The sequence below is a fragment of the Bison bison genome, unplaced genomic scaffold, assembly GCF_000754665.1.
Source record: "Bison bison bison isolate TAMUID 2011002044 unplaced genomic scaffold, Bison_UMD1.0 scf7180017864238, whole genome shotgun sequence".
NCBI classification, from domain to species: domain Eukaryota; kingdom Metazoa; phylum Chordata; class Mammalia; order Artiodactyla; family Bovidae; genus Bison; species Bison bison.
In genome coordinates this window covers 6,671,202-6,681,382 of record NW_011494810.1, presented here as the reverse complement: position 1 = coordinate 6,681,382, position 10,181 = coordinate 6,671,202, and the positions used below count along the sequence as shown (strand labels likewise).

Genomic DNA, 10,181 nt, shown 5'->3' with positions numbered 1-10,181 from the left:
TCTACATTCATACATGACCACTGGAAAAACCATAGCCTTGACTAGACGGACCTTTGTTGGCAAAGTGATGTCTCTGCTTTTGAATATGCTATCTAGGTTGGTCATAACTTTCCTTCCAAGGAGTAAGTGTCTTTTAATTTCATGGCTGCAATCACCATCTGCAGTGATTTTGGAGCCCAAAAAAATAAAGTCTGACACTGTTTCCACTGTTTCCCCATCTATTTCCCATGAAGTGATGGGGCCGGATGCCATGATCTTCGTTTTCTGAATGTTGAGCTTTAAGCCAACTTTTTCACTCTCCACTTTCACTTGCATCAAGAGGCTTTTGAGTTCCTCTTCACTTTCTGCCATAGGGTGGTGTCATCTGCATACCTGAGGTTATTGATATTTCTCCCAGCAATCTTGATTCCAGCTTGTGTTTCTTCCAGTCCAGTGTTTCTCATGATGTACTGTGCATATAAGTTAAATAAGCAGGGTGATAATATACAGCCCTGACGTACTCCTTTTCCTATTTGGAAACAGTCTGTGGTTCCATGTCCAGTTCTAACTGTTGCTTCCTGACCTGCATATAAGGTTTCTCAAGAGGCAGGTCAGGTGGTCTGGTATTCCCATCTCTTTCAGAATTTTCCACAGTTTATTGTGATCCACACAGTCAAAGGCTTTGGCATAGTCAATAAAGCAGAAATAGATGTTTTTCTGGAACTCTTTTGTTTTTTCCATGATCCAGCGGATGTTGGCAATTTGATCTCTGGTTCCTCTGCCTTTTCTAAAACCAGCTTCAACATCAGGAAATTTACGGTTCACGTATTGCTGAAGCCTGGCTTGGAGAATTTTGAGCATTACTTTACTAGTGTGTGAGATGAGTGCAATTGTGCAGTAGTTTGAGCATTCTTTGGCATTGCCTTTCTTTGGGATTGGAATGAAAACTGACCATTTCCAGTCCTGTGGCCACTGCTGAGTTTTCCAAATTTGCTGGCATATTGAGTGCATCACTTTCACAGCATCATCTTTCAGGATTTGGAATAGCTCCACTGGAATTCCATCACCTCCACTAGCTTTGTTCATAGTGATGCTTTCTAAGGCCTACTTGACTTCACATTCCAGGATATCTGGCTCTAGATGAGTGATCACACCATCGTGATTATCTGGGTCGTGAAGATCTTTTTTGTACAGTTCTTCTGTGTATTCTTGCCTCCTCTTGTTAATCTGCTTCTGTTATGTCCATACCATTTTTGTCTTTTACTGAGCCCATCTTTGCATGAAATGTTCCCTTGGTATCTCTAATTTTCTTGAAGAGATCTCTAGTCTTTCCCATTTTGTTGTTCCTCTATTTCTTTGCATTGATCGCTGAGGAAGGCATTCTTATCTCTTCTTGCTATTCTCTGGAACTCTGCATTCAGATGTTCCAAAGCATTCCAAAGATGCTTATATCTTTCCTCTTCTCCTTTGCTTTTCTCTTCTCTTCTTTTCACAGCTATTTGTAAGGCCTCCCCAGACAGCCATACGCCCACACATCCTCTTTATTCATTCATCTACCAATGGATGCTAGTTATGATTTCTGAAACTTATTAACATCATAAATAAAGCAATCAGAATGGGTGGGGGGAACAAATGAACTAACTACATTACAAACAAATACTACATCTACACTGAAAGAAAGAAGGCAGGAAAATACTAAGTAATTTATGAACACAGAATATGACTAATATATTCTCAGCCTTGGAGACTGAGAAGGAAAAAACTTTGGCACCAAAGTTTTACATATACCAAAGCTATACAAGGACACTACAAGAAAACTACAGGCCAATTTCTCTGATGAATATAGATGCAAAAATCTTCAACAGATGCAAAAGACTGATTTCAATAGCACACTAAAAAGATCATACACCATAATCAAGTTGTATTTATCCCTGAGATGCAGGATGGTTCCATAAAAGCCATATATGACAAGCTCACAGCTAATGCAGTCAATGGTAAAAAGCTAAAAGCTTTCCTCTAAGATCAGGAACAAGACAAGGATGCCCACACTTACCAATTCTATTCAACCTAATATTGGAAGTCCCAGCCAGAGTAATTAGGCAAGAAACAGAAATAAAATGCATTTGAATCAGAAAGGAAGATATAATATTGTCTGTTTTCAGAATACAAGATACTACATATAGAAACCCTGAAGTCTCTACCAAAAAACTTTTAGAACTAATAAACAAAGTCAGCAAAGTTGCAGAACACAAAATCAACATAAGAAAATAACTGCATTTCTGTACACTAACAATAGACTATTCAAAAAAGAAATTAAGGAAACAATCCAATCTATAACAGCATCAAAAAGAATAAAATACTTTAGAAAAACTTTAACCAGGTGAAAAGTCTTGGACACTGAAAACTATCAAGACACAGATTAAAGAAACTGAAGATTACACAAATAAATGAAAAGACGTCTTTTGTTCTCGAACTAGAAAAGTTAATATCATTACAATGTCCATACTACACAAAACCATTTATAGATTCAATGTAATTTCTATCAAAATTCCAGTAGCATTTTTCACACAGGGGGAAAAAAAAAATCCTAAAATTCACAATGGAACCACAAAAGACCCCAAATAGCCAAAGCAATCTTAAGGAATAACTAAGCTGGAATCATCACATTTCCTGATTTCAAACTATATTACAAAACTATAATAATCCAAACAATATGGTATCAGCATAAAAACAGACACAGAGACCTAAGGAACAGAATCATAAGCCTAGACATAACCTACACATATATGGTCAATTAATTGTTGACAAAGGTGCCAAGAATATACAATAGAGAAAAGAGAGTTTCTTCAATAAGTTGACACTGGGAAAACTGGACATCCCTGTGCAAAAGAATGAAATTGAACCCGTGTCTTACATCACACACAAAAATAAACTCAAAAATGAATCAAAAACTTAAACTTGAAAAATAAAACTGGAAACAAAACTCCTAGAAGAAAACATAGGGGGAAAGCTCCTTGGCAATCAGTGATGATTAATGGAACACCAAAAGCACAAGAAATAAAAGCAGTAATAAATAAGACTACACTAAACTGCAAGGCTTCTCTGCACAGCAAAAGAAACCATCAACAAAATGAAAAGGTAACCTTCAAAATGGGAGAAAGTATTTGCAAACTTTATCTGATAAAAAGTTATTATCTAAAATATAGAAAGAGCTCATAATTCAATAGCAAAAACAATCCAATTAAAAATGGGCAGGGAACTCCAACAGACATTTTTCCAAAGAAGATGTACTGATGACCAATAGGTACATGAAAAGACGTTCAATATCACTAATCATCAGGGAAATGCCAATCAAAACTGGATGAGATATCACTTCACACCCATTAGGATGCTATCATCAAAAAGATAAAAGATAAGTGTTGGTAAAAATGTGAAGAAAAGGAATCCTTGTGTACTCTTGGTGAGAATGTAGACTGGCATAGCCACTGTGAAAAACAATACGGAAGAGGACTTCCTTGGTGGTCTAGGGGTTAAGAATCTGCCTGTCAATGCAGGAACACACGTTCAATCCCCGGCCCACATGATTCCACATGTGACAAAGCAACTAAGCCTGTGGGCCCCAACTACTGAGCCCATGGGCCACAACTACTGAAGCCCACACTCTAGAGTCCAAACGCCACAACTACTGAGACTGCGTGCTGCAACTACTGAAGCCCGTGCACGCTAGAGCCCACATCCACAATGAGAAGCCACTGAAATGAGAAGCGCATGCACTGCAGCTAGAGAGTAGTCCCCACTCGCTGCAACTAGCTAAAGCCCACCCACAGCAATGAAGACACTGCACAGGCAAAAGAAACAAAAACAAGCAAGCAAACAAAAACAGTATGGAAGAGTCCTGAAAAAATTAAAAGCAAAACCACCATATGTTCCACCAATTCAACTTGTCCAAAGATGGTGAAATCACTATAAGAGATATCTGCACTCCCATATTCATTCCAGCATTGTTCATAAAAGCCAAGATATGGAAACAGCCTAAGTGTCCATCAGTGAATGAATGGATTTTAAAAAAATATGTTTTATACACATACACAAAAACAAAAGAATATTATTCGGTTACACACAAAAAAATAAAACCCTGCCACTTGTGATAACCTTGAAGGCATTATGCTAAGTCAGAGAAAGACAAATACTGTACATATATATTCCACTTATATGTGGAATCTAAAAACAGTTTTACTAATAGAAATATTTTACTAACAGAATTGAATGGTGATTGCCAGGGGCTGTGGGTGGGAAAATGGGAGACGTTGGTCAAAGGATACAAACTTTCAGTCATAAGATGAGTAAATTCCAGGAATCTAATGTATAGCAGGGTGACTATGGCTAACAATACTATATTGTACAGTTGAAAGTTGCTATTAGAATAAAGCTTTAATGTTTTCATCTTAACAACAAAGTGGTAATTATGTGTGGTAAAGGATATGTTAACTAATCTCATTGTGGTAAATAGTTTATAATATGTATGTGTATCAAGTCATAACATTGTATACTTTAAATTTACACAATGTTAATGCCAATTGTATCTGAATAACGCTTAGGGGAAAAAAAACAGAGCGAGGTGAACCTGTACAGATAATCCAAACTGGGTATCATGCAAAAATCACTTGAAATAGACGCATCTTATGGATATTTTAAATAGATTATTAAAATTAATTCAATCACTAGAGTTTACACAACACGGCAAGTTAATAAGCATTAAGTACACCAAACCAAACTGGGAAAACAAACTTTAAAATGGGCTCTGCACCCAAAGTTCATAGCAGCATTATTTAAACAGCCAAGACATGGAAGCAACCTAAGTGTCCATCAACAGATAAATGTATAAAGATGACATGGTACATATATACAATGGACTTATCATAAAAAGAATAAAATATTGTCATTTGCAGCGACATGAATGGATCTAGAGAATACCACACTAAGTGAAGTCAGGGAGAAAAAAAGACAAATATTGTGTGATAGTATTCATATGTGGAATTTAAAAAATTATACAAATCAATCTACACACAAAACAGAAACAGACGCGCAGATGAAGAAAACAAACTTAGAGTCACCAAAAGGAAAAGTTCAGTTCAGTTCAGTCGCTCAGTCGTGTCCGACTCTTTGCGACCCCACGAATTACAGCACGCCAGGCAAGGAAAAGGGAAGGGGGCAAATGATAAATAGGAGGATGGGATTAACAGACATGAACTACTAAACAGAAAACAGAAAAGCAATAAGGATTTACTATTTAATACAGGGAATAATATTCAATGTCTTATAATAGCCTATAATGGAAAAATAATCATAATATATACACATATATAAATCCAGATCACTTTGCCGTAAACCTGAAAGTAACACAATATTGTAAATCAACTATACTTCAATTTTTAAAGCTTAACGTATTAATAATTCACACATTAACAAACTAAAGAAAAAATAAACAAAATTGTATATGTATGATTTAAAAATAATCCATCTCTACTAATCTACCTGGTTTTAAATATACTATACATAATATTTTAAACCAAAATCTACAGTTTCATAGATTTTTTACAAAACAAATGGTTCTAAAAACTTCAAGTTGCCCTATTATTATTAAAACAATAATTAAAAGAACAGAACTGGTTTATCAAATAAACTGCCATGCTATCCAAGTTTCAAAAGTAATATGCATATATTACAATTGATACACTAGCTGCTTCTATCAAAAGATCTGTAATCAGAATAACCTATTACTAAGCAATGAAAATTAAATTGACAAATGAAAATCCTTTTATTAGGCACATGTAATATCACGATTACTAACTGAGGCTAAACAAGGTGCAAAGAAAAAACTGAGTTCATATGCATGCTATTTAGCATACAACAAACATGATTTTTAACTTTTAGTTTGGCAGACAACCGTCTCCAATATTCTAAATTTTAAAAATTACACAAGGTTGCAAGTCAGCATTCTAATAAGGAAATCCTGTGATTTCTGTATAACAGTTAGATTTCCCGTTTTCACTGTTTTATTTTAACCAACCATATCAGAAGAATTTCTTCCTGGTATACTTCCTGGTTAAATGACTTATATCTGGCATATTGTAATTAATATTATTCTCATTTATTAAAACACAACATTAAGAATTCAACTTCCCTGGTGGCTCAGATGGTAAAGCGTCTGTCTGCAATGGTAGAGACTGGGGTTCGATCCCTGGGTCGGGAAGATCCCCTGGAGAAGGAAATGGCAACCCACTCTAGTACTCTTGCCTGGAAAATCCCATGGACAAAGGAGCCTGGTAGGCTACAGTCCATGGGGTCACAAAGAGTCGGACACGACTGAGAGACTTTACTTTTTTTTTATTTAATACTACTTAAAATACAATATTTTAAAATAAACCAAATATTTAAAGTCTAATTTTTACCTTTAATGGCCTATGAGTACCACAAAAATCATTCTCTCTCCAGATACATACATTATCAAACTTTCCGCTCCTGTATTCTCTCCATTCACATGCTTCTCCAAGAAAAGAACTTCCTATAAAGGCTTCCCTACAGTGAACAAAACAAAAATTTAAACTAAAGGATGCTTACTATTACAGAAAGTTGAAGGAGAATGCTAATTCAGCCTCCATTTCTCTACCAACATCCAGATAGCTGCAGTCAGTCTTTTGACTTCTAATCTGGGTCCCTTTGGTTGGGAACACTGAGTTATCCAACACAAAAGAGTCTGGAGCTATTATTTGTTTGCTATTCCTCATATAGCCAAGGTATTTAAATTACAAACTAGAGACAGGAAGTCCTAAATATTAACACAATCTGTCTCTTGAAAATTATCTCCCTTTCCATTTCAGTAAAAACACAATTTCAACTCTAAGTATAGATAATCTATTATATATTAAAGCACATATCACTAGCATGCACAGAAATATTAGAAAACCAGATCTAACTAACTATGCCTGTTTTTAACTATGAAAAACAAATATTTTTTTCTAAAAACAAAAGTCTTCAACAGATTAGGGCCAGGTGCTCATATACTTCCACTCTAAAGACTGCAGGAAATTAACAAGGAAAAAGGAATGAAGGAAGAATTCATGTAAGTACAGAAAAACTAAAGAATTTTTGCTAATATACCTGAAATTTCTCCTGCTTGTTCATCTGATATTTAGGGTAAAATGCATAATAACTGATATTGAAAAAAATTTTTTTAACTTTAATTGAGGTATTTTATTTGAACTCAAATCTAAATGATTAAAAATATTTCTTAAAACTGCAATTTTTAACTATATAGCAGTAAGATTTCTTTACTATTATTCATCGATTTAATTAGTATTCAATCTAGGCACTATGAGTTTAGCCTTTATAATAACTGACATTTTTAAGAGTTTTACAGGTAGCAAGCAATGAACTTAACAGTTTTTCATGTAACAACCCTATGAATATGCCTTCCTTAGCCTCATTTTACAGATAAGAAAAAAAAAAAGAAACTCAAACGATGTAAAAGAATTTCCCCATGGATATATAACTAACTGTAAGGACTAGGTTGGAAATCGAATTCAGATAATGATACTAGTATTAGGTGACACCAGTACTTCAATCACTGTTCTAGGCACTCACAATGAAACTCTGGAAGACATACACAAGGCAAAACAGGTTACTAATATAATGAAAGTGCAAATAAACTGCTTCGAAGTGTAACAGACACGGTCACTGCCTACTGGAAGTTTTCCTATTAACAGAAAAATCAAAATAGTTTGATGCCAGTTTAAGTAGCAAAAAAAAGTATCTCATATATATTAACTATATTGGAAATGTCATATTTTAAAATCTAGAATCCATGAGAAAAGGCATTCAATTTTATTTCAATTTAAAGCCTGTCAGGCTATATTCAGAAAACAGGATCTCATCTCTTGTAATCTTTTAAAATAAGAACAAATAAGTTATCTGCAAACATGAGAAGAGAGGAATTACAAACATTAAATCTGTCTTTAGAGAAGGTATAATTTAACAGGAGAAACAAAATAATTCTTCAAGTGGGCCTATAAGAGGAAGATTTCATGTCCCTAGGTGAAGTAAAACTGGAATTTAGGGAAAGATTTTTAGTCTGCACATACCATATACCATCTAATGTTTGTTCTCTTTCTATGAAAAGAAAAAAAAAAAGCCAAAATCAAAAGAGGTTAAAAACAAAATTCAAGGAGTAAACAAGAGGTTCTACTTTTTAGAAAAAAGGAGAATTTCAAGAGAGATTAAATTTAAGACGTATATAGTATCCAGAAGACTGAAGGCAAGAAATCTAGTTTATAACAAATCAATTTAATGTTAAAGAGTCAGGGTAGATTAGCTGCAAAGGAAAAAAGATGATTGTTAATAAACTACCGTCAGAATTAGAGAAACCTGGGATCTCTTCATACTAAATAACAGCAACAAAATGTTTATTTTCACCTTATTTACTGCACTGATTCCTGAGATCTGAGAGAAATCTACAAGAGGCTTGGTGGGAGGTGATTAAAGCTTGGTCTATGGAAACACTTTAAAATTCAGTAAACCTGAGCAGCAAGCTACATGATGGCATAGGACATTCTTCTCATCTTTGACACATTAACTCACCTCTCCTTTAAAATAACAGAAGCATTCACCAAAATTCTACAAACACTTTGGCCATCTAGGTGCATAAATAAGTCAGCATACTGTATACTTTGAAGTTCACACCACTGCTTACATATTAATTGATTCTGAATGCCTTCTCAGATAAGGTTGTTAGAATTTACATTAGAGGAGCATTCATATAACTTTAGGAGATGTCAAGAGAATGAAATGTTACCATCCAAAAATCTCCCATTAGAAACATTTCCTTATGATGATCTTTATTTTCTGAACAGCAACAGTAATGTTCAACTGCTGGGAGACTCTGGTGGCCCTCTACCACCCTCAGAGTTCACTCTCTCCTTTGAGCACTGAAGCAAGGTTAACATTTAGAATTAGAATCCCTAAAATTCCTAGTGTCAAGTGCAATTTAAGGCATATATGAGTCACTCTACAGGGAAGGAACAGACTATTCAAAAGCAAAGTACTTGGTTGGCACTAAAAGCAAATTCAGGTACTAAGTGACTACACCATATTAAATAATGATTACTGGGTTCTTTTCTATTATTTATTGACTGACAAATATGACAAAAAATAGTCAAAAATGGATAAAAAGAAAACCTGGGGTATCTATTAAGCTGTTCAGTTTGCTTCATTTATACATGCAAAATTAAGTAACTTAATCACAACTATTAAGAGATAGCTTAATAACTATTCAAGTTGTAGTAAAAATCATGAGCCCTATATTTAGACATAGACTATTATGTGCAATACTGATCTAAAGCTTGAAATCATTATAATAACTACAGAAAATTCTTTAAAAAATTATAGTTAAGGAAGAAAATGTCAATATTCTGGTAAGAAGCAAAAGTTTGGGGCCCTCCTTTCACTATCTGGGGAAGACAAATGAAAAATACGACACTTCCATTTAAACTTTAACATGGAACTACTAGAAATGAAAGAGGAGTTTTACTGAAAAACAGTTTACTGAAAAACAGTAATCCAACTTTTGGTAATTAATACGAACAATCTAAAATAAATACAAGTCTCCCAGGACTTCTACACTCAAATACTGAGTGCAAGGATGGCAGGACTGAACCATTAACAAAAATAGTTTTCTCTTCCCAAAATTATTCCCAGTGAACTTAAAGAAAACTAAATGAAAAGCATTGTACGCGCTAATTGTTGACAGCAAACAATTAGTAACTGTTTTAACTTTTTTTTTTTTTAAGACACCCACTCTTTATAACTACAAAAACTTGACTTTAACTCAGAGGAAGAAATGAAACTAATCCCAGCTATTTCTAAACTTAACAATTAAGAGCCTATGGACTTGAACAATAAAAAGCCCCCACACACATTACACAGAAACGACATTGTTAAACCACCCCAACCCAAAGATGTCAGATTAAAACTTGAAAAATATCCTACAAAACATTCTAGCTTCCGAGTGTAGTCTCTGTAAACATTAAGTAGCTCAATGACCAAAGTGCTGTTGCCGCCTCCGTTCTCAAACGCCAGGTCTGCCGACCCTAAAGAGTGGGGACCTCCCCGTGGGACGTGGGGGACCCCCGCAAGGGCGACGAGGT

General features: G+C 34.8%; 1 protein-coding gene across 6 annotated transcripts in view; it reads right to left on the bottom strand.

Moving 5' to 3' along the window:
* DMXL1 (Dmx-like 1) overlaps window positions 1–10,181 on the bottom strand; it is a 126,632-nt gene that overhangs the window by 116,062 nt on the left and 389 nt on the right. Inside the window, exon 2 of one of the 6 annotated variants that reach the window (XM_010846601.1) lies at window positions 6,483–6,558. The exons of the other annotated variants lie outside the window; for them this stretch is intronic. The gene's annotated coding sequence lies outside the window, so the exon portion shown is untranslated. The remainder of the gene's footprint in view (window positions 1–6,482; window positions 6,559–10,181) is intronic. 6 annotated transcript variants of the gene reach the window in all.